Source organism: Ammospiza caudacuta, chromosome Z (assembly GCF_027887145.1).
Source record: "Ammospiza caudacuta isolate bAmmCau1 chromosome Z, bAmmCau1.pri, whole genome shotgun sequence".
In the NCBI taxonomy this organism is placed as follows: Eukaryota; Metazoa; Chordata; class Aves; order Passeriformes; family Passerellidae; genus Ammospiza; species Ammospiza caudacuta.
In genome coordinates this window covers 84374826-84398829 of record NC_080632.1, presented here as the reverse complement: position 1 = coordinate 84398829, position 24004 = coordinate 84374826, and the positions used below count along the sequence as shown (strand labels likewise).

The window sequence follows — 24004 nt, the reverse complement described above, 5'->3', positions numbered from 1 at the left end:
AACTATTCCCCAGCACTGCCGAGGCCACCCCATGTCTCCAAGTGCCACATCCACACATTTTTTTGATCACCTCATGCATGGTGACTTTAACACTTTCCAGGGCAGCCTGTTCTGATGGCTGACCAACCCTCCAGGAAACAATTTATTCTTGTTATCTAATCTAAACCTCTCCTGGAGCAACTTGAGACCATTTCCTCTCATTCTGTCACTTGTAATACTTCTAACACTGACTCCAGGAGGATGTTAAAGGTTGGGAAGGGATCAACACTTGAAGAGGAATCTAGTGTTGAGTCAGTCATGGTTACCACCTCTCTTCACCAATGAACCTTGGATTGCCGTCTCTTAATCTGAATCCTTCACTTATCTCCCAGCCAAAGTTTGGTCTGTTGGCTGTGATGGGCCAAGAGAGCCCTGAACTGAGGTGTCTGTGCTGCTGCTCCTCATCTGGAGATGGCTGTGGGCTTGAATAAGTTCTCAGCTCCTACCTAGAAGCATGCCGCAGCTTATTGTTATTTCATTTTTTACTCACACTACTTTTTTTAATCAAAAGTTTTCCTTAAGGACTTTGGGAGGTCTGTTTGCTGAGCTAAGGATGAAGAAAGTGTTCAGAACGTGTTCTGTCCTAAAAGCCACACCTACAAGACAGCGTGTTTTAAGAGCAGATGTCTCTTCCACGCTGGTGATAGATGTGGAGGAGCAGGACTCATGCTCCTGTGAGTACCTCCTATGACACAGAACTCTAATCTAATGTACACAACACCTGTGAAAAAAAGCCATTTATGACTCCTATCCAATTTGGATTTGTTGGGCCAGTGCCCTTCTCTTTAAGCCAACAGCCTACAAGAATACCATTAACTTCAGGATGTCTACACTCCAATCTGTCATGGCATCAGGAACCATGGCCTCCAATTTTTGTCTCACTCAAACACCAAAAGATGACAGAGGCCATCAAGAAACCTTACATCCATAAGATAGAGACTACTGTCATCTTTAAAAGCATGCAGTTAGAATAATTAAAAAGAGAAAGTGTTTCCTTTTTCCACTCTCACTTTTTCTGAATCGATGGAAAACAAAACTGATAGCTGGAGAGGCTTATTCAACTTTTCAGGAAGAAAATTGTCACGAAACAGAGAGAAAGCATGCCATTTTTCAGCCCATTAGTTGAAGATTTATGGAAATTGCAAGGATGTGGATGTATGGGTTAATATTTTAAACTGATTTGCAACCTTAGGAACAATAGGCATGTATAGTAACACTTTGCCCAGATGCCTGCTATAGCACTTTACATGTGTACAGTCCTGTTTGAACACTTACTGAACTCCCCCAGTTAAGCTTTGTGTCTCTGATCCCTTCTGAAAAAGGGATTCAGCAGAGAATTATTCCCAGTATAGAATTCTATTGAATTCCCACTATAGAGCTCCATAGGAAGGCTTTAGAGAGAGAGAAAAAAAAAAAAAAAAAAAAAAAAAAAAAAAAAAAAAAGGGGGAAAGAAAAACTACAGGAAGGGTTTCCTTGTCTAGGAAACTAATAGGATTTCAGAGGAGTTTCAGTAGAAACCCCACCACATGCTCCAAAGCCAAGTATTTAGTGAGTCTTGAGGAGAGGTAGACAGGGATCACAGCATCACTCCAGAACATGCTGGGTCTGGAAACACAGAGGGAAGTTAGGCCAGTGTCCAAGTCTTAGAAATCACATCAGTCGGACATTCAGGATATGTGGATTCATATTGAGGGAAGACATGCCTGTAACACCTTGCAGCTTGACCTCTGGTTTGAGTGTCATCATTTTCTCCCTTCCATCTTAAAACTGGCTTCTCCATCTGCTAAAGTGCCAGGGCAAAAAGAGGATGATTCATTGTATACATACATATCTCAGTTTTAAAGGTTAAGGCTAACAAAAATTTCAAAGTAACTTAAAACCTCAGGCTTCCAATCTTTAACCCATCTCTAATTTTGAGGTGTTTGAGTGAGTCCTGGGTTACCCCATGCTTGCCTACCACACATTCTTCTGAAAAGATTTCCCAAGCACTGTTACTAGTTATGCCATACTACAGTAGAAGAAACTTTGCTGTCATTGCTGCCATCCTCGCAGAGCTCTTGTCTGCCCAGGATTGCACAGCAGCCCTCACGGAGCCAGGAATACCCTCTTTTCAGAAGATGAGTAAGTGGCCCCACGACAGTATTTAGCCACAATGCCATCTCCTCCCAATGTATTGCAGAGCCAAGCCTTGGGCCACCTCATGCTCTGGTGCTCACCAGGGCAGGTCAGAGCCTTATCACCACCTTGTGACCTCAGGGTTGTGTGGAAATTGGCCTCCTCTTGCATGGCTTTTCCACTCATTCAAAAGGGCACATCACACTCAGCAGCCCTGCACAGGAAAGGTAATTCATCCTCACCACCTGCACAACTCCTGTATTCCCTGAAAAACCCCTGTGCTGGATGGACAAGGACACAAGCCCCACCAGAGTGCCTGCTCATGAGCAGGAGTAAACCTGACCCAGGGGTGTGTGAGCAGCACCAAGGTCTGTATTCCCAGAGTATTTCCCTGGACACCTTCCTCTTTGGTCACCTGCTCTTCAAAGTTTCTGCTTGGTCTTTTGAAGAGACATAAAAGACAACAAAACCCTAAATGAAGTAATGTCAGAAGGTTTCTTTTCATACCCAGTCATCTCAAACCTTACTGAAAAGTTCATCATTGCATTTGGACAATTTGTCCTCCAAAGTAAATACAGCTCCAAAAGGGCAAAATACCTCCTAACCCTGCTCTCTCTCAAGAGCCGATAAATAGAAATTAGGTGCTTCCTTCACTCATTTTCTCAGCTCTGAAAGATTCTCTGACTGCTTTTATTCAATTTAAGAAATTATTTTGTCTTCCTTTATTCCCTCAGCTGTTCATTCCCTAAACTTTGTACTCTCTACAACCAGTCAAATGTGAATTCAGAGTCCAGCTGCTTGTTGCAGAGCTGTGCTTGGTCCCAGCACCCAGCAGACCTCTAAACAGGTCCAAAAATCCAAATGAACTTCAGGTGAAGCCTTCTCACTGGGAGGAGAAAGAAACAGTCTCCAGGTGTTGCTAACCACATACACTTGCAAACTCATTTAATGTCTATATCAGAACGAAAGAAAAGTCCCAATATCCAATGTTTGCAAATCGCTTTCAGATCTGACAGTCCCCCCAGGCTCAAACACTGAGTTGAGGGGTTTTGAAGTTCATCTTTAATCAAGGTGACAATTTCCTAAAAGTGTAAGTCATTTTATTTCCTCAGCAAGAATAACGGGAAAGAGAGCCTTTTTCTATCAAGCTGGAAAGAAAGTAATGAGAACAGAACCTACAACAGCAGCAAAACCAGTCCCAGTAGAAACCACAAGCCCTGCAGCAAAACACTGGGAACCTTCTCCACTAAGGTTCTCCCACAGAGTCTCTTTGCACTAGCTCTAAACTTTGTGTTTATGCTGCCCTAAGGTTTCCTGGACTTCCCAGCAATGAGGCTAGACCTTACCATGGATTTCCTCTGTCTACTTATTATTTTATAGGTCACCTATATTAGAAAAATATTGCTCCCTGTTAGGGTGGTGAGGCCCTGGCACAGGTTTCCCAGAGCAGCTGTGGCTGCCCCTGAATCCCTGGGGAAGTTCAAGGCAAATTGGACAGGGCTTGGAGCAGCCTGGGATGATGGAAGATGTCCGTGCCCACGGTGAGGGGTGGAATGAGATGATGCTTAAGCTCCCTTCCAACACAAATCTCTGATTCTGTGATTTTTACACACAGATTTGCTGCCCTCATCACCTGAAGCACGCTTAAACACAGCACTTAAAAATCTAAAACCCTGCATGCCTGCATGCTATGGTGGGCAAAATGCATGTTCTGAGCATGGCTTAAAATCTGTCCCCCCGTGCTTCATGGAGAGCATTTTGGCAGTTATTAATCCTGCCTTTCAGCATTGCCACAGGCCCACAGATCACAGATACTCCAGAGATGGGTGGTTGATGGGGAGCAAGGAAAACCGCCTAGGCATATGGTTAAACAAATCAGTCATCAGTTCACTGGGACATCTTTCATTTCCATCACAGCAATCTGTTGGATCCCAGAACTGTTTTTACGTGGTTCATTAGACAATAGCCTTTCTTGCTACTAGTTAGGTCAAGAGTCAAAATTGCTGCGTAATTGCAAGTCTCAGGGCACAAGGCAAGAGTTTTCAGTCCTGGAGGCTGTTGTCCAAAGGGGAAAGAAAACAGAAGGGAAAGATTATGTGTGAGAAATTGAGCCCTACTGAGAGGGAAACAAAGTCACTGAAACTGGGATTAGGCAAATCTGGTAATGGAAAACAAGAGTCCTGTTGGCAAATTGGCACTTGCACCTAAAGGATGTGTGTGGTAGGGAAAAGGAGCTCAAAGGATGGGTCAAAAAAGAGCAGAAGAGGAGATTAAGCAGCATCTGAAGCCAAAAAAATTATGGTTGCACCTTTCTGAGCATTTAATTCCTTGAGTTAATTAAGCACACAGCAATAGCAGTTGTTAAACAAGAACAGTTCCCAATTTAATCAAAGTACAATATTATTGAAAACAATACAGAGCAACCTCAGCAGAGAAACCAGTGTATATCAAATCAAGCTAAATAGCTCAGTTATGATCATTATTAATAATAAATCATGGCCACTGTTTCTTTTGTTTGCCAACAACCAACATAGTTTATGGCTCTGCACAAACCTAACACACCATTTTATAGCATTTCAAAAAGTGCATCCTCCTAAAATGATAATGTGTTAATAATCTATGCTGGGCTTTTTGGCAGGAATAAAAAAAGCTCAAACGACTTGAAATAACATCAGCTAAAAATTATTTATTCCCTATCCCTAGTTGCAGAGAAAACAGAGGTTTTCTTGGCTCAGTTACTTCTCAATAGACTTCTGGTTTCAATTAAAACTTTGAGTCTGAGAAGTTAAAAAAAAAAAAAAAGTTGAAGCCAATAAGAGATGGAAGAGAAGTCTCCATTCACTGAGTGTTTCTGCCTTTGTTTTTTCCCTATTTTTACATAACCCTTCTGAGCTAAGAGCACAGATTAAAGTACAAGTCCATTGTGTGGATGGGCTTTTTTTTCCATCTCCTTTCAGCTAAAAAACAAATGGAGATGGAAAAAAGTTTCTCCTTTGAGTGGAAGGAGCTTCTGATGAGGGTGTAATCTCAGCAAAAGCTGAGGAAGTGCAGAAAGCTGTGCATGAAACAGACACTTGCACATTTTCCCATGAACGTGTCCAGTCCCTGGAAGGGTTTGGGGCCAGGCTGGATGGGGCTTGGACCAGCCTGGTCTAAGGGAAGGTGTCCCTGCCCTGGGGGAAAATGGGGCTGGAATGAGATGAGCTTTAACATCCGTTCCAACCAAAACATTCTATGATTCTGTGATCCCCTGATAAGAACTTTTTTTTTTTTGCTCTCCACAACACAGGCTCCACTTGTTTCCTCAGGTTCATACTGTCCCTACCTGTCTTCAGACACCTGATAACACCATTTCTGCAGCTTGCGCCGAGTCAACCCTGCATGCAGGGGCTCCCAAACCACCGATCCTTCCCATTTGGGCCGGCAATATTCCACCCAGGACTGGCTTTGCCAGCAGCCCTCTCCTCCTGGAACAATTCCACCCACGCCAGGAGGCTCGGATGCTCTCCCCGACAGCGGAGCACTGGCCAGCTCTGCCCTCTCCTCTGCATCCTTTCCCGTGTGTGTGTGTGACAGACGGACACAGAAGGACACACGGAGGGTCCCCCCCACCCCAGAGCGGGGCCGGTGCCTAATGAAACACCTCTGCACGCCGCGGGAGCAGCCTGCCAGGCTCTCTCCATCCTCCATCCTCCCTCTCCTCCCAGAGCCCGGCTGGGTGAGCCCGGCTCCCGGCAGCCGCGGGGACACCGCCACCCCACGGCACCGGAACGGGTGGGCGCTCCCCTCGCATCCCCCGTGCGCATCCCCAGGGCACCGAACCCCTCTCATCTCCCCACCGAGGCCAGGGGAGCTGCCCGCCGGGGGTGTCCGAGCCGGGTGTGCCCCGTGTCCCCCCCGCCTGCCCGGCTTGGGCTCCCGGCGGCCAAGTGCCTTTCGAGCATCAGGCGTCAGGCCCGGGATTATCGGGGCCGTTTATTTGAAGCGGAAACGAATCGGAAATCCTTCTCTCAACTGCCTTTTGGAGACATAAATACAGCAGGCAAGCAGGCAGGCAGGCGGGCGGGCGGGCAGGGGCAGCGCGGGGAGCGCCGTGCCCGCTGGGGCGCTGCGATGTTGGGATGCGAACACACGGGCACACACACACTCACTCACACCGACACACGGTGTGCACCCGGGGGTTCGATAGGGGACCCGAATTCCCCTTGCCCTGCGGGGGAACCCGGCGAGGAAGGGGTGTGAGTGCGAGTGTGAGTGCGAGTGTGAGTGCGAGTGTGCGAGTGCCCGCTCCGGGCAGAGCCTTGCGCCAGGGCTGGGGCTGACAAAAGCCGCCCGAGGCTGCGGCTGCGGGTCAGCCCCTGCTCCCGGAGCAGCAGCCCGGTGCCACGGCCGGTGCTCAGCCTGCCCACGGCCCAACTCCGCTCCCGCCCCCGGCGGGGGCTCCGGGGCCGGCGGGTCCCGAGGGCGGCGATCCCCCCCGTATCAAGAACCATCATCCAGCACCGAGCGTGGCGGTGGGGCGGGATGGGGGGTGTCCCGCTTGGCTAATGACTGCCCCCCACGCCGTCCTCCTGCCGCTCCGTTGTTCCCCAAACCCGCGGCTTTTCGGGTTGCTGCGCGTCCTTTTCAATGTCAAAACACGGCGGGGCCACCCCGGGGCAGCGGCGCCCCCCGGTTCGGCCGCGGAGCCCCGCGCACACACGCAGCGCTCACGCTCACTCACACTCACACACACGCACAAATCCCCGTAAGGTTACAGCGCTGCTCTCTAGCTCCACTTAACCTGCAATTTACGGAGCGGGGGGGGGGTCGTGTCCCTCTCCCTCCCCAATTTCCACATAGCTGCCACCTACACGTACAAACACATGTGGGCTACCCAAAGCGGGGGCCGGGAGAGGGGGGTATATGGCGGGGGTGTGGGGTGGTGGTGGTGGTGGGGAATAAATACATTATTCAAACTCCTGGAGAAAAAAATTCCAGCCCTTTCCCGGTCTCGGAGGCAGCACCGGTGCCCCCCACCCCACGAGAGCCACACACACACACGCACACATGCTCCCAAGGAGGCACAAAGCGTGGGGAGGGAAGGGGTCGGAGGGGATGGGGAGGACGACTCGCATGCAATGCACGGAGGAGAAATGTTCCCCCCTCCCCAAAAAAAAAGAAAAAAAAAAAAAAAAAAATAAAGCCCTTTCCCGCGCCATTGCAAAGTCGCAACAGAGAGGAGGGGGAAAAAAAAAAAAAAAAAAAAAAAAAAAAAAAAAAAAAAAAAAAAAGGGGGCGACATTAACTTTTGCATGCAGGAGGGGGAAAAATAAAAAAAAAAAAAAAGAAAAAGAAAAAAGAAAAAAAAAGGGGGTGAAGGAACAGGAGAGCAGGAGAGAAGCGTACTATCCTCCCGCAATTCCGATCATCAAGGCAGACCTTTCCTCGATGCCTCAGAATTTTCCTTCTTTTTTTTTTTTTTTTTTTTTTTTTTTTTTTTCCCCGCATTTACTAACCCATATCCCCAAAACGGCAGCGGGGGTCTTCTTAGCAGCTTCCTCCTCTTCTTCTTCTTCTTCTTTCTTCTTCTTTCTTCCTCCTCCTCCACCTCCTCCTCCTCCTCCTCCTCGTCGTCGTCGGATTTCCCCCCTTCTTCTTGTCTGTTCTGTTTTAGATCCCGGTTTCAATCCCTCGCCACAGCCCCCAAAGGTGCTTTTGCTTGTGTTGCGGCAAACCCATGGCGGTGTTCATCTGTCAGATGGGGATGAGGGGAGCGCCCGGCCGCGCCGCGCCGCGCACGCAGAGCGCACAGGGAGGAGCGCGGCGGGAGGAGGAGGAGGAGGAGGAGGAGGAAGGCACAGCGGAGAGAGAGAGAGAGAGCGATGGACGGACACACAGACGGAGACACAGCCCGGGAGATGAGAGATAGATGGATACGGAGGGGATAAATAGAGCGAGATAGTACGAGGGGAAAAAAAAAACAAAAAACCGAAAAACAAAAAAACAAAACAAAAAAAAAACCAAAAAAACAAAAAAACCAAAAAAAAAAAAAAAAAGGGGGGGGGGGAAAATGGCGTCTTGGAAAGCCGGAATCCCGGAGTAAATCAAATTAACACGCAACACCCAGAGCAGTCCCGGCTAATTTTAGCAGGATCCAAAATAAAATGGAAAGGAAAAAAAAAAGGGGGGTGAGTAGGAGGAGAAGGGGGGGACGGGGGGGCGGGGGGTGAAAGAAAGGAGGAGGGGGTAAAAAGGAAAAAAAAAAAAAGAGAGACCGAAAAAAAAAAAAAGAAGCCCCTCAATGCACTGGATAAAATCCTGGATTTGAAATCGATGGAACTGGTCTCCAACTCTCTCGCATTTTTCTTTTTCTTCTTTTAAAAAAATTTTTTTGGAGTGGGGGGGCTCTTTTGCTCTCTGCTTGCTGTGGTTGGTTGGTTGGTTGGGAGCCTTTTTGCAGGGGGGGCGAGGTTGCGGGGAAGCGTTTTCGGTTTTGCTTTTCCCGGCGAGGAGTTTCAAAAATATTAAAAAAAAAAAAATCAAGAAAAAAAAAAGAAGAAAAAGAAAAAAAAAAAAAAAGAAGAAGAAGAATAAAAGAAAGGAAAAGAGCAAAGCCCCGCCAGGAGAACAGGGCTGCTCGGCGGCGGCGAGGGAGCTTCTTGCCGTTCTCGGCGCTCGGGCTGGGCTCGGAGCGGGGCCGGGGCTCCGGCGGGGCTGCGCCGCCCGCCCCGCTCCGCTCGCCGCGCTCCCCCCGCGCACGGAGGCGGAGGGAACCCCCCCTGCCCCCGGTGCGGCCGGAGCGCCGCTCGCACCCTCCTCACCCGGCGCGCTCGCACACCCGCATCCCCTTCCCCCGAGACAGGGCGTGCGCCCGGGGGCGGCTGTTTGCTCCCCCGAGGGATTTTTCCCTTTCTCTGTCTTTTATTTTGTCTTTTCGGTCTGGTTCTCTCCCCCCCCGCCCGCCCCGCGCTCCTGCCTCTCGCTCTCCCTCCCTGCGAGGGGCGGCGATTTGGTTAAGCAGATCTGGGGGGCTGATGTCTCTCTCTTCCCTCCGCTTGCATCGCTCGCTGCCGGAGTCCTGCGGCACCGGGGGCGGGGGCGAAGTGTGGGGGATAAATGGGAATGATCAGGCGCAAACACACACGCACACGCACACACACGCGCGCACACACACACGCTCTCACACACACACTCACACGCAGACACGCTCTCGGTGTGGCTGCAATGCTCGGCTCCGGGTTAATGTACTCAACAGTGCCACTACCTGACACAACTGCAGCACTGATGGGGGCAGGGGAGGGAAGGCAGAGGAGGTGAGATTCAGGGCAGGGCTATTTATCCCATTTATCCCACCCCGGGCTCAGCCTCTCCCACGCCCTCCCAGCCAGCCCCCCGTGTGCTTTTCGCGGCGGGTTCTTGACCCGGGAGAGGCATTTTTGGGGTACAGCGGCTGCTGCTGCTCGGGCCGCGCTGAGAATTCCCTCTCTGGGGCTGGGGGAGATAAGCAAGGACTCTCGACCCCTGATTGAAGGACTAAATCCACCCCCCCAACCCCAGCACCTTTCATAATGGACCAGCAACAGTGTTCAAAACACAACACAAACCCAGCAGCAGGCTGGTGGAGCGGGGCAAAATCGGAATTGTTGGGCTGTTCCTTTCCAACCCTCGCTCTGCCAGCAGTCTGGATGATGCTGCCCTTTGGTCTGCCAGCTGGGCAAACCTTTGCTCACGGGAATAAATTTCTGGTTTTCCTGAAACCACAGAGAGGATGAGGAGGAACCCCCGGAGGAAGGAAGACCTGTGGAATGGAGCTGTGGAGTTGTGCTTAGAGATGAAGATAGCATTCCAGGGGCAGGAGGGGGAATGTAGGGAGTACCCCACTGTGCTCCTTGATCCCTTGCAAAGGTGGTGCCACAGGGCTCCCTGTCCCGGAGTGCTGCAGGAGGCTCAAGGAACACCAAGTCTCTCCTCTTTGCTCTGGGACAGAAAGTGGCTTCAGGCCATCGTCCCGAGTGACCTGAATTCAGTGTGCAGCTGATGCAAGGGTTGGATTTATGCGCACGTGTCCTACGTGGTGACCGTTCAAAGGACCATCCCTTTGTAGGATTTATGCACCATGTAGGACACGTGTGCATAAATCACCGACCACGGAGGCTTATTCATGTGCCATTATCCCTTACATCGTAGAATCATTGAATTATTTGGTTTGGCAGGGATCTTAAAGACCTTGTCCCACCCCCTGCCATTGGTAGGGACACCTTCCACTATCCCAGGCTTCCCCAAACTCCCATCCAACCTGGACTTGGGCACTTCCAGGGATGGGGTAGCCACAGCTTCTCTGGGCACCCTGTGCTAGGGCATCACCACCCTCACAGCGAAGAATTTCTTCCTAACATGCAATCTAAACCTGCCCTCTTTCAGTCTGAAGCCATTCCCCACTCCAGGCCCATGTAAAAGTTCTTCTCCAGCTCTCTTGGAGCCCCTTTAGGCTCTGGCAGGGGCTCCCTTAGAAAAGCTTTCTCTTCTCCAGACTGGAAAGCTGCAGCTCTCTCAGCCTGTCCCTTCAGGAGAAGCAGCAGACACACAACCTGGGTCGCGCTCTAACCCCAAATGGGAGGAAGAGATTTGTGGGCCCACGAGATGCCAGCACAGCCCTCCCAAAAACCCTCAGCAAACTCAGCTGCCTGGGTGAGTGTGTGCCCTCAGCCCCACTGTGCTCCTGGGGAAAAATTCCTGGGTAAAAGCCACACCAAAGCATCGCTTCCCTTTGGATATCCCCGTGTGACTGACATCCACCAGATACCTGCAAACCCCAAACACCTGAGCTCAGGTGCAGCAGCCTGTCCTCCCCTGATGGGCTTTTCCTCATGCTTCTCTCCAACAGGAGAAAACAAATAAATCAGTAAAATGCACAAGAAGCCTCCCAAATGACAAGCAGCAGATCAGCCCCATCTCCATCCCAAACAAACACGGGACTCGCAAACCCCGGGATCGGAAATGTCACTCCGAGCACGCCGACGTTTCTGATTGAAACCAAACAGGGATTGTCATTTCCAATCCGCTCTTTGACATGGAAGGGAGGCTTGTTTGTTTGAATTAAATCACCCAACTGGAGCTATGTTTTGTCATTTTGTATCTAAACAAAAGGGAAAAAGAAACAGTTTCAACATTTCTTGGCAGAGCTGGCACTGACATTTCCCCGCGAAGAATTCTGGTTTTGAAATGAAAACTTTTGGCAGGTGAACTCTGTATCAAAGAGCTCCGCTGACCATCATCTTCCTCCTTGGAATAAGCTCACAAATGGCTGTGAAATAATTGGCGTGAATAAATTAACGCAGAAAACCAAATTATGGAATCAAATACTCCCGCAAAAAAAGAGAAAAAGAAAAGGAAAAAAAAAATCACGTTTGCTTCCCCTTTGCTAGAAAATAATATTTTGATTATATCCAGTAAATTTAGGATAAAAAGTGTTTTCTAAGCCTTTTCTCTTTTTAATTTGTGTTTATTTACTTCTGGAGAGGATACATATACATAAATGTATTTAAGCAGCCCCACAAAAAATAATTTCAAAGTGAGTTCAATTTAGAAAGCAATAGAGATAGTGGCTTATTTAATGCTCACTTTGAAAACATGGCAGAATTTGAAGAAACAAAAATAAAAAAGACTCAGACCTAGCAAAGGAAATTTGTGATTCACCCAAAGTTATTTTTAGGCCTGTCATATGTATAACTGAAAGAAAAAAAAAAATCACACCTGGTTACTTTTACTTGTAGAGATCAAGCTCTGTCAGGATAAATTTCATAAACAGAAAAAGACCCATCCCTTTGAGTGGTCACCATGCAGGACACGTGTGCATAAATCACCCTGGATCAGCACTGACATCAAAGCTTTTCTGACCTGTGGTTTTGTCTTCTAGTTCTAGAAAATTTTCCCTCTTTTAAACAACCTCCTCCCTCTGTCTCTGCTGTGTGTCAAGGAGTTCAATCTGAGTGGATAATCTCAAAGAGGAAGCTCTCTCCTCTTTGTTCTTTCCACTTAAAAAAAAAAAAAAAATAAAATATGATGGCATTCATAAAGTTGGTTTGGTTCTGCAGAAGACCTGGCATGAGTTTCCTATTTGTGACTAACAGTCTACACATAACCTTGACTGCATGAGACAGATGTGTTGTAATGAAGGCCATGAGCCTGTTGTTTTTATATAAATAGCATATTAAGTTAAATATCTATATAACTCTCTCAAAGTTCAAGGTATGAATTAAAATAATGCAGAATTATTGGGTGATTTGTAAGTCAATGTAAAAGATACAAAAAAAAAAAAAATCTCGAGAGGCCTGCAGTAAGACAGTGGCAACTTTATAGGATACAAAAATACAATCAGATCATTAAAAGTATATATTTACTATTAAAATTGCTTAAAACAGATAGTTTCCTTGTGTGCTCTGTCTCATCAGATATCTAGCGCATTTCTGAGATTTATGTAGAAGACTATCTATCTATCTATCTATCTATCTATCTATCTATCTTTCTATCTCTCTCTCTATCATCTTATGATCATTTATCTATTTATATGTACAAACAAATTTCAGATACACAGTTTCCAACTCCTTGTATCCCACCATAATCAAATTTCAAGACAAGTGTAAACGGGGGGAAATGCGAACATACTTCAATACTCTCTTTTTCTTTCCCATCAGAAAATGGTAATTCAACTGTTTGGACAAATTAGAAATAACAGTGATTTTCAATGTTACCCTTTTATTTTATAAATCTTTCAGACATCTGGTATCAAGTTTCAACATTGTTGTGTGAGCAATGACAGGCAAGAATCAAAATTCAGGGCCAAGGGGTTGGAAACCAAGTGCAAAACTAATTTTGGAAGACATAACTCCCCTATTTTGGTTGATTCTCCATGGTTTTAGGACATTCATACCCACAGCATTCCCACCCCAAACCATTTCCCTTGCACATTATTTTGATAGCTCAGAACTGACACCCTTGTCTCAGCATCCTCATGATGCTGACAAAGGCTGTGTCGTGTTGGTTACTGCCCAAAAACAAGAGGATTTTGTCTCAAATTCCTCAACCAGGACAAAGAGGAGAAAACTTTGGTGGCTTAACAGCCAGGGAGATCATGACATGGGAGTCTCAGGCTCAAACTCAGGCTTTTCTTATTTGTCTGATCTTTCCACATCCTTCTCTACCCCTGTGGAGGTGGTGTCTAAACATTTCTGCGCGCACAAAAGTTGCAGTGCTCAGCGATGCAGCACTTGCTGGCACCCCAGCAGAGCACCAGGCCCTGCCCTTTGCTCAGACACTCCTGTCCTTTGGAAACCCTCTGAATATTTGCTCTTTCAACATCCGCCAGTTTGCCACTGCTTTTATTGTGTGTTGATGTTTCTCAGTCTTCCCCGAGCAAATGAGTGACTCTGATCTCGTAAGTGCATTCAATTCTTTCCCTCATTAAAAAAAAAAAAAAAAATCTTCAAATAAACTAATTGCTAACAAGCATCAAAACCCATCCTGGATTCTCGTGTGCACCTTTGCCTTAGGGTGGTGTGGATTTCCATCACAGTTTTCACACAGGTTACAATTTAGCATCTATATGTACATATAGCCTTCAATGTGTGTACTTACTTATATCGAAAGTTTATAAACTATCACAGGAGCAGGAACATGAATAAGAAGCACAAAACCTCAGCAGAAATGTGGCATCAGTCAATGAAGCACAAGACAGGCAGGAGGCAACTGAAAGCTGTGTAATTTAGGACAGGGAGTGAATGGAATTACTGGATCTGTTTGGGAATTTTGGCTATAAAGAATGGCTTAATCTAGTTGGGGAAGCCATAAAAGGAATTGATAACCAGAAGTTGAATTCAGAGAAAATATCACATTGAAATGAAGATGTACAGGGTTCATAGCAATTAATCACTTCAGAAGCTTAATGGGAGGGTGGGTAAAAATCACCATCTCATGACATTTTCAGCTTGGAGAGTGGATGGCTTCCCAGAAGATATGTTTTAGCCAAGCAAAAGTAATTGGGTTCAGGACAGGAGCAGACATGAAATGAGTTAAGAACTGCCTAACTGACAGATCTCTGAAAGCAATTGTCAATGCAGAATTATGGCCAAAGAAGAGTGTTACTGGGGTTTCCTCCTATGCTATTCATCAGTGATCTGGAAGTAAATATAAAACTGCTCCTGATGACATTTGTAGATGACATTATGGTCACTGAAATAGCAAAGAATGAGAGTCCATGGCCTGATGTAGCAAACACTGCCTGGCTTGGGCAAACAAATGTGTTTTATTGTACTAAGATGCTTCTTACAAACCCCGAACAAAAACCTGGACAAGCCTGGCACTGCCAGCTCTGAGTTGGAACCTCAAATCTGAAAGTGCTGGTGTGAGTCTTGGGCTGAATTTTAGAGGCTGTCCAAGCCACATTTTATTACATATGGTGACAAAACTGGAGAGGGTATAGAAAAGAGTAACAAAAACAAATACTTGGGGAAAATGGGAAAAAAGTACTTTAGAGCAAGGGTTGAAGAATTGTGTTTAGCCATCAGAAATATGTTTGATTGCAGATGGTAAGAGGTTTGTATGTGAGAAAATTGAATGATATCAAGGGACTGGGCATAGGTTCCTAAACTCTAAAGGAAGAGGACTGGGACCATTCTGCAACATTTCACATATAATGGTTTAATTGACTCTTATTCTCTGTAAATTCAAATAATTTCTAACTCGGTCCACACACTGCAATTGGAAAACCTCACTCAAACATTTGGGGTCCACATTGGGGCTGAGGGTTACATCAGCCAGGTGCAATTCTGGATTTGATCTGAGATTCTTTTCTGGAAATAAAGTTTAACTGAATAAAATATAACTATCCTTTAGCCTAATCCAAGCTGAATCCCTGATCACAGCCTAGATGGCCTCCATGATCCTTTCTGGCTAGGCAGCCTGGGAAATGAATTTGCAAAAGAATTGTGTAAATGTCCCTTGAACTTTGCTGACAGCAAGGTGCATACAGCGCATTTCTTGTGGGAGCTGCCCTGTAGCACCAAGCAAAATCTTACTACTTCAAGGTGAAAGTGGCCAACCAGGGACTGAAGGAATGGTTCAGCCATAAGGTTAGGTCAAATCATGACTTTTCAAGAACTTGTTGAACCCCTTAAACAGCAGGGTTTTGGTTTGGCTCTGACAATTTGCTCAGAAAATTTGTCTCAGAAAATTTCTTCAACCCAAGGTAGACTTCTTGGTATGGAAAGGGACACAGCCTTGCCTTCATGGTTAGATCCCACTGGTGATGTGTGATTTCATTTACAACCTGTTAAATCAGAGCAGATACCCAAACCTTGTCTTCCAGTCACTGCTCCAAGAATGACACAGCTGGCTGTTCTTGGGTGGGTCTGCCACTTTATTTTATTAGGTTGTTCTTTTAGGCATAGATAACATTATTTGAATCAGAAATTATTGATTTATCTTGTCCAAGTATGTTCTCAGTCCCATGGGGGGGCCAACAATTTTTGTTTCTCATGAAATAATGCAGAATGGCGTTGGTTTTATTAAAATATGTGTACCTCATCCAACAAAGCCCACACCAACAATATTAAAATAATAGGAAAATGTCTGCTATCTTTGTCTGTATAACTTTCTTGGGCCAGTCACAGGGCAGGAGACACAAGATAAAATCAGCAGTAAGAGGGTGAGCTGATGTTGGCCCCAATGATTATTTGGAGGAAATAAAGAAAGAGCATGTCCACATGCTATTAGTAATGTGTAAAGTCCTTCAGATGGCAGTGGATAATATCCATATGGATATCCATCCATAGATAATATACATATGGAGAGTAACCTGTTCTCAATACCTCTGCACCTTCTTTATCTAAAATTTAAATCGCCTTCCCTTTCCTCCCAGGGCTTCGCAAAACTTGACACATGGATGCTTTTTATGCTTAAATTATTTATCACTGTTGTGGGACACCCGAAACTTTTGAAGATGGAAACACGAGGAACGAGGTGGATCTCGTTTCAGAGCGGAGCTCCATCTGAGCAGCAGTTTGCAAACATTCTCCAGGGCGTTTGGCACCGTGTGCCGCCCCAGCCCATGCGCACGGGGAACAGGATCCCGCAAGGCCAGGGTGCAGCACCTGACAGGAATAACTGCTGGGATCAAGCCTCTGTCATCTGTCCCTGCTGGATCTCATCTGCAGCAGGGACAGCCCTGTTCAGGCACCAGGTTGGTCAGGGCACAGGGTGGGAGGGTTGAGCCCTTTATCATGGCGAGCTGTAGCACATTGCGCAGAAAGCAGATTGTGTTTGTAAATCCCAGGTGTACAGCAGAGCCTCGGCATACCTAATTTTGCCTTTTCTCCCTTTTCCTTGCAATTGCCACACCCTCACGGGCATTCAGCAGTAGTTGATATTAAGCAATGAGTGTAAGCTTGACTTAGCCATAGCAAATCTAGGGTGGGTAAATCCTGTGCCAGCCACCGCGGTCATACAGGAGACCCAAATTAACTTTATAACAGCACAAAGAGTGGTCACATGCCATCCAAGTAGCTGAGATTAAAAAGCAACTGAGCTGTCACAAGCCCAAGATGCCAATAAGGCCTCCCCATCAAAGGAGATCTTAGAACAACGATTAATTGAACTCCACAAAAGCTCAAACTGGGATTAGATAACCCTGGCCCTAAATCTTGATGCTCACCCCTACTAAAGCATCGGCCCGAGAGCTCTGACACATTTCCTGGCACTCCCAGGGTGACACCCAGCCTGGCATCGGGTGACACAGAGATGCCCTGATTCACAGGGAGCATCCCGAGTTACCCGGGCTCTCCGTCCCGAGGGAAAACCGGAATTCCAGGTCTGCAAAACCAGAAAGCCTGATCGATTCCCTGTGCTCCAGGGAAAGTGCAGCACAACTTTTTTAGCTCACTCCTCAGTCATTTATCAATGTTCTCTTTCTTTACCACCGAGATAAATTTTGAAAAAGAATCCCAGAAAACAAAAACCTAAAAAACCCCAAAACCCAAAAAAAAAAAAAAAAAAAAAACCCCAAAAAACCGAAAAAACCAAAAAACCAACAACAAACAACCCAAACCTACACGTGTGCGTGGGGCTGAGGCGGGTGGGATCTGCCTCACGGCTGCTGCACTGCCGTGCCTGCTTTTCTTGCCCTTTTCGGCGGCAGGCTGTGTGATGCGCGGAGCTTTGGGCGGCTTTGGTTGAATAGCCATGAAGCATTGCCCTCTGCCGGCAGGTCGCACACCTGGCTGCGAGCGGCTCCTGCTTGGGGGGAATAAAATCTCAAGCAGTTTATATAAGGGTACTTAAATTTTGGAAAAGAAAGGAGGGCAAAGCCAGGAGGAAAAAAAAAAAAAAAAAAAAAGAAAAGAAGAGCATCAGCAGCAAAAGGATCGCTTCTGTCCTTAGAATTTAAAAGAATTTAAATTTAAATTTTCATGTTTTGGGGTTTTTTGGTTGGTTGTATTTTTTTTTCTTTTTTAATTTTATTTTGATCATGCTTTAAAATATCAACTGACAAAGCATTTCTTGCTACAGCTGCACAACATTGTGCTCATGCAGCAGCCTGTGCCTTTGAGAGAGGCTCGGGGTGCAGCCCACTGTTCATTAGAAGTGAAATGCAGGCTAAAAACATGGATGTCAAAAAGTCACTGCCAATAAAACAGTTGTCAGAGGATGCAGAGACCTTTGGTGCTAATTTGGCCCTTTCTTACAGCAGGGCCTGAGCAATTCACAGTCTCCTAAAAAAACATTTATCCTCACAATCTACAAGACTTGAGGGGGATTCCAGTGCTCCTATTTTTCTGACAAGGAGGCAAGTCTTAAAACAAAAAATAAAATTATTTTCCTTGGGTTGCAATGGGAGCCTTGGACAGGAGGGCTTGAATTCATATTTCTCACACTTTTCTAGTTCATACATGAGCTTTCTGTGCTCTGAAGTTTGCACCAACTCTGTCCAGCTTAACCTGAGAAGAGTTTAGGAAACAGGATATATTTTTAACATTTTTCACTTTGATGAAACTCTGCATCTTAAATAAATTATATAATATAGAGCAGGAAACTTCTTCCGAGAGCAAGCTAAAAATATAAGATTTTTTTTCTTTTTTTTTTTTTTTTCTCTCCATCACAGCTCCTGTTCCCAAATTACACTTGCCTTGCTCAGTCTTAGAAAGTTGACACAGAACAAAGTGTCCTATGTAAATTGCAAGTTTCCCTCCTGATTGACAGCGATCCACAAAGATGGATTAATTCCAGAGGAAGTCAAGCGGAGACTGCGCCATAACTATTAACCCAATTATAAAGACGCTCCAAATTGCTGTGGAGCTGCCAGCGCGCCCTTCGTGCGATGCCTCACGCAAGTTTGAAGCGCGGGAGCCAGACAAAACGCAGGTGAGGGGGATGCAATGGCAAACACGGCCGTGCGTGAGCAGATTTGGCTCCCTGGGCTGCCCCAGCCTTGCTGGGGAGGGACAATCCCTCCCTCCCTCCCTCCTGGAGACTTTGATCCTGAGGAAAAGCAGTGGGCAGCCAAGCATAGGAGCTGCTGCATTCTTTCTGCTTGTTTTGGCTGCTCTTGTCCTCAAACCAAAACAAGTCATTAAGGGAGCAAAGACAATTATTCTCTGAAATTTGTGCAAGGGGAAGGGAGTGAGAGCAGGGGCTGCTGTGAGATTGGTATTGTCACACAACTGATGTGATCGTGCCACTCCTGACTGCAGAGCCGTGACTGAGTTTATCAAGGTCTACTTTTGCAAGTGATAATAAACCTAATAGCTGCCCACAACTTAATATTTTTTCTTGCACCACATATGTTCACTTTTGGTCCTTGGATTATTTTTTTTTCCCCTCCAGTCTCCATCTGTTCTTTTGCCTTTGAGGTACTTTAGTTACCATGGAAATGACAACATCATCTGGATGGGAGGAGCTCCGTGCAGTGTAAAGTTGGTTTCCTACATGAAGTGTTCAGCAAGGTATGGGGGTGGCTGACAAAATTACAGCATCTCATGTGATAGCTTTGCATGCTCTTGGTGTGCAGCAGGGAGATACCTGTGTGTGCTCACGAATGCACGGGGTCTGCTCCAGGAGGGGGGATGCTGCTCCTTTTTGATCTGCCAGAAGAAATCTTTCACTTGGGCCCTTCATGACTGATTCCTCCCAACCTTTAGCTGCAAGCTGGATTTAACTTGTCAGGCTCCAGCTGTAAGACAGCTTCTGAGTGCTGTGATTGTCAGATGGGTCAGGCAAGGAGGAGAGCTCATTCCCTGGAGATGTGTGTCTTTTGTCAGCGTTGCCACAGAGGAGAATAAGAAGAGTTAATTCGGTGGGTGGTTGTTACACAGGTTTTTGTTGTTTGGTGATGTGTGTGGCATTGACTCCTTGGCCTCTGTGAGGTGTCTCGTGCCTTCAGCAAGTTCTCATGACAAATGATCTGTGCTTAATGCAATCCAGAGATCACATAGAGCAACTGTACATGCACATCACAAGTTTAATCCCAGCAAATCTGGTGAATCCAAGGCAGAGCCCTTTTTTGTACCAAATCAGACCTTATTTCACTAGTGACTCTTTGGACTTTAATACCGAGCCAGAAGCTATTATCCACTATTAGCCCTTACAGCACCGGGCAATATTGATTATACAACCTTGTGGAGATGAAGGTATTTTAGATGAAAAACGATTTTTGGCAAAGGGTACTAAGAAAATGGCCAGATATGTCAGAAAGATGAGAACTTGGCCCATGACACTCAATATTAGGGTCTGTACAGCCTCCAAAATGCTTTTAAGCTAGTTCATATATTCTGTGGATGTCTCTTAAAGAATCTGAAGTGCTCTCTGCTTGTCTCATCAGGAATGTGGATGAGGCCAGGGGATGCATCACAGAAAAGGTTTTAACAAAATTCCCACTGAGACCAAAGGAACAGTAAAGTGCTAATTCATCAGAACATCTGCAAACAAGGGGTTCTGGTGGAGTGTCTCAAACACAGGCAGTTCTGGATGGCTCAGCATTCACTTCTTAGGACTTTGGTGGGGAGAAGTTGAGGAAGTCAAAGAGAATCATGGTGTCCCATGGAGTCCATGACTTTGGTCAGTGCTCTGTGTCTGCTCAGCAAGGGAGCTGAAGGTTAAATCCTTGGATCTTTTATCCTAAACTTACTTTGTCATGTGGCTAGAGTGATAGTATTTGTTTATTTCTATTATAGTTATTTTTAGGTGCTTTAACTCCAGCTGCAGCCATTTCTTGCTGCAACAATCCTTTCAAGAAACATCCTCCCCAGCAACACTGAAAATCTCTTCCGTGGAGAAAAAAAAAAAAAAGCAAAACCAGGAACTAAAATAATCTAACCAACTCAGCAGTCAGCATTAGAAATCATTTTCAGGGGCACATCCCAGCAACAAATAAACTCATGATTCTCAGAAAGCTCAGAAAACTGCTGGTGATGCTGGGAGTTTTTGCAGTTTATGAAAATCGATCATTTGGTCAATCGTAGGCACTGAACTCGAGGGCTGGGAAGGCTTCAGCTGTATTCTTTGAAATTTTTTTTGTGTTCTTTGGCTGTGGAGAGCCAGAGCATTCTCATGTCAGGCACCATCCTGGCCAAAGCATGAGCAATTTCACCTGCAAGCTCTGGAGTGAAGAGTGTGCCCTGCTATAAGATTTTGGCCAGGTGTGACCATAGTGAAGGGAACACAGGAGAGTGCTCATCAGGCAGATGCATCAGGAGAAAGTGAGGGCCTAGGGGGGAAAAAAAGGCTGGTCTCAGCCTTCCTAGGGGTGGGCATGTCTGGAGCCACAGCTCTGCAAAGGCTGCAGGCAGCGCTGCGGTGTCGCGCTCCCGACACGACAAACTCCTTAAATAAACCAACAGATGCTCCCAGCATTGGTTTGTCTCTGGAGCAGCTTCCATGTGAGCCCAGTGGGAAGCATGATGGAGTTACAGGAAGCAGAGGGAGAGAGGCTCAGAGAGGCCCAGAGCGAGGGTAAGTGGTCACCAGCACAGGCCCCAGTGCTCTCTGACATGGACCATGGGGAAAACACCGGAGCCAACGAGAGAGACTGGAAACCTCTGCGACAGACACGAGCAGGACCAGCAAGAACAAACAAAAAGTCCTCTCTTGCTATAATATGGCAGGCAAAGAGCATGTGGGCATTCAGCAGCAAATGGCCTCCAGGCACCTCAGTGGTGAAATGAAATCCTTTTGCTGCTCGATGCTCAGCTTTCTTTCAACTCAGACTTAAAGCTGATTTTGCTGGTGTTGGTTCAGCAGTCCTCAATCACTTTTTTTTTTTCCCCCTAAGCACCGGTTCTCCCAAAGTCTCCCTAGCAGGTTGCAAAAGGAACTGTCAGGGTGCTTGGCCACCACACATGGCCTTCACCCGTGGCAATGATCCTCACAAGGACACGGGGTGTTACAAGGAAGGGGAGGAGGAATTCATCACCCAGGAGCTCACTGATCTCCAGGGAAGTGTGCGCAAGACACAGATCCAAAGGCAGATTGGGTGTGAGGAGACGTGAACTCATCCTAGACATGCAACTCATGAACTCATCCTAGACATGCAAACATGTCTTAGATTGAAGGAAGGGTTGTAACAACCTGAATTCCAGTTGTCTCCTTCCCTTGAGTTGGTTGGCAGTGGGAATTCAGCAGCTAAAAGGGAGGTAGTCCAAGTGCAGGACCCAGCATTGAGGTTTTTTGTCATCTCCTGAGCAGTTGAAGCCACAGGGAGGTAAGCAGGTTTCTCATTTCACAACAGGTTTTTCCTTCACACTTTGTAAGAGGCGTTTTACACTTCAGAGGTAGCAAGAAGAAGAGTATGACTTATTTTTTTCGGATATAGAACTTTATAAGGAAATAAATTGCAAAAAAGTTAAAATCTTTTGAATTTGTCTTTGAGGTATCTGTTTTTTTATGAACTGTTTGTGTTCTACATTTGGATTACAGCTTGGTGAGCAATCAACTTCTTGAGTTAAAGCTCTCAAAATAACATGAATTTTTTTTGAGGTTATTCAGGTTAGGGGTTTTTTTTCCTTGGTCTTTTTCCCACCAAAATGGTAGACTGGGCAGGGTGGAGAGGGGGAATATGTTAAATTCAGTGTGGCTTTTTTTTGGTTTTAATTTCCTAATTTTTAATAATTATGGGAACTAGAGAACATGAAAATAAGGTATTTTGACTTGAAGAGATAAACCTTTTCTGACCAAATAAAAGAAAGCAATTAAATGAATGAAATGTGTATTCACACATCATTTTCATACATCTTAATCTGGGAGTTTGGGGTGCTTTAGGGGTTTATGTGGAGGAAGCACACACCTCTCTGCAAAGTGCCACCACTTTGATGACACTTATAAGGATGAAGATATTAAAGATCTTATATCCTTATAAGAATATGTAAGATATAGATCTATTTATAAGATATAGATCTATATATAAGATATTAAGATCTTATAAGGATGAAAATATTAAACCAATGTTGAAAAGCAGGGTGGAAGGTCTGGTACGTGGGTTTTATATGTTCAGGGTTTCTTCACCCCAGCAGGAAGTGGGGAGAAGTGGTTTGCATCAGCTGCACTCTCTACATTGTTTTCTCATTCGTCACCAGATGCCAGGAGCTGCAGTAATCCATCCTGGAAGTGACAAACACATGATACCGTGTGGCCTGATCCTGTGGGAGGAAGGGTGGAATTTCCTATGGGTGCAGATGCCTCAAGAAAAAAGTACTTTTTTTAAGCCTTCAGTCTTTTCCTGGCTGTCCTGTGCTGGTGACAAATGGATCACAAAATTTCAGGACTTTGCGCTGTTTCATCAGTCTCCTCTAGTAATTTCTATTGTTTTTGTTGTGAGTTTTTCTCTTTTGGTTCCATAGGGACCATGGTGGATTTGGACTGTGGAAGGAATCATTCCCACATAAACAAAGAATAAAGGTTGGGATGGTTTTTTTCTCCCTTAATTTACTGATTAGGTATTAGGCGCATCTGTTATTTGTACCCTCGTTGCTCACAATCCTGTATCTGTCAGAATAAACTCTGACCTTTAGCCATGGGAAAAAATAATCTTGTAAAAGGATTTACAATGAAAATGTGTACTTGTTTGATGAAAGCTGCTGGAATGGCAGCTATCCTCTTAAGGGCAGGATTAAGGTTACAAAGGCAGATGGAACATTATTATTCCCTGATCTGGTGAGTATTGAACAGTCCAGCCAGAAGGTTATTTCACATCCTGTATGATTTATCCATAACTGTGAATGGAAGTGCTCAGAGCCAGGCTGGACAGAGCTCGGAGCAAACTGTTCTGGTGGAAGGTGTCCCAGGCCATGCAGGTGGAACTGGACTAAATGAGCTTTGAGGTCCCTTCCAACATAAATAATTCTGAGATTTTACAGTGGAAAAGGGGAAAAAAAAAACCAACAAAACCAATAAACAAACCTATTTTATGGGATTGTTTAACAGATTGTCCAGATAAGCTGTGTGGTTTCCATGTGCCCATCTTCCCTCTCCTTCCTCACACCCCTTTATGGCATGGAGGGCTGAGCCATTTGGAGCACAAAGATGTGTCTATCAGCTCTGGGACCTGCTGTGAGCACAGCTGGGGGAGCTGAGGGGGCTGCAGGTTTGTGGCTGCACATGGATGGGCAGAGATGTGCAGTTATCCCCATCCATGGGTGTTCAGTGATGTGCTGGTGCTGAACTCAGACCTGGGGAAAGCCCTGCTGAAAAGGGCTTTGCCCTGCTGCCTTGGCTGCGAGATTGGAGGAGCCCTGCCACATTTTGGCTGTGGATTCTGGGGTGCTGCTAAGCCTCTGTCTTCTCCTGGGGTTTGGCTGGGCTGCTTTGGGCATTGTCTTTCAACAC

At 46.0% G+C, this 24004-nt stretch overlaps 1 protein-coding gene across 2 annotated transcripts in view; it reads right to left on the bottom strand.

Moving 5' to 3' along the window:
* SETBP1 (SET binding protein 1) overlaps positions 1-7866 on the bottom strand; it is a 267975-nt gene extending 260109 nt beyond the window's left edge. For both annotated transcript variants that reach the window (XM_058823563.1, XM_058823564.1), the window contains exon 1: positions 7654-7866. The gene's annotated coding sequence lies outside the window, so the exon portion shown is untranslated. The remainder of the gene's footprint in view (positions 1-7653) is intronic.
* Between the last annotated feature and the right edge of the window lie 16138 nt (positions 7867-24004).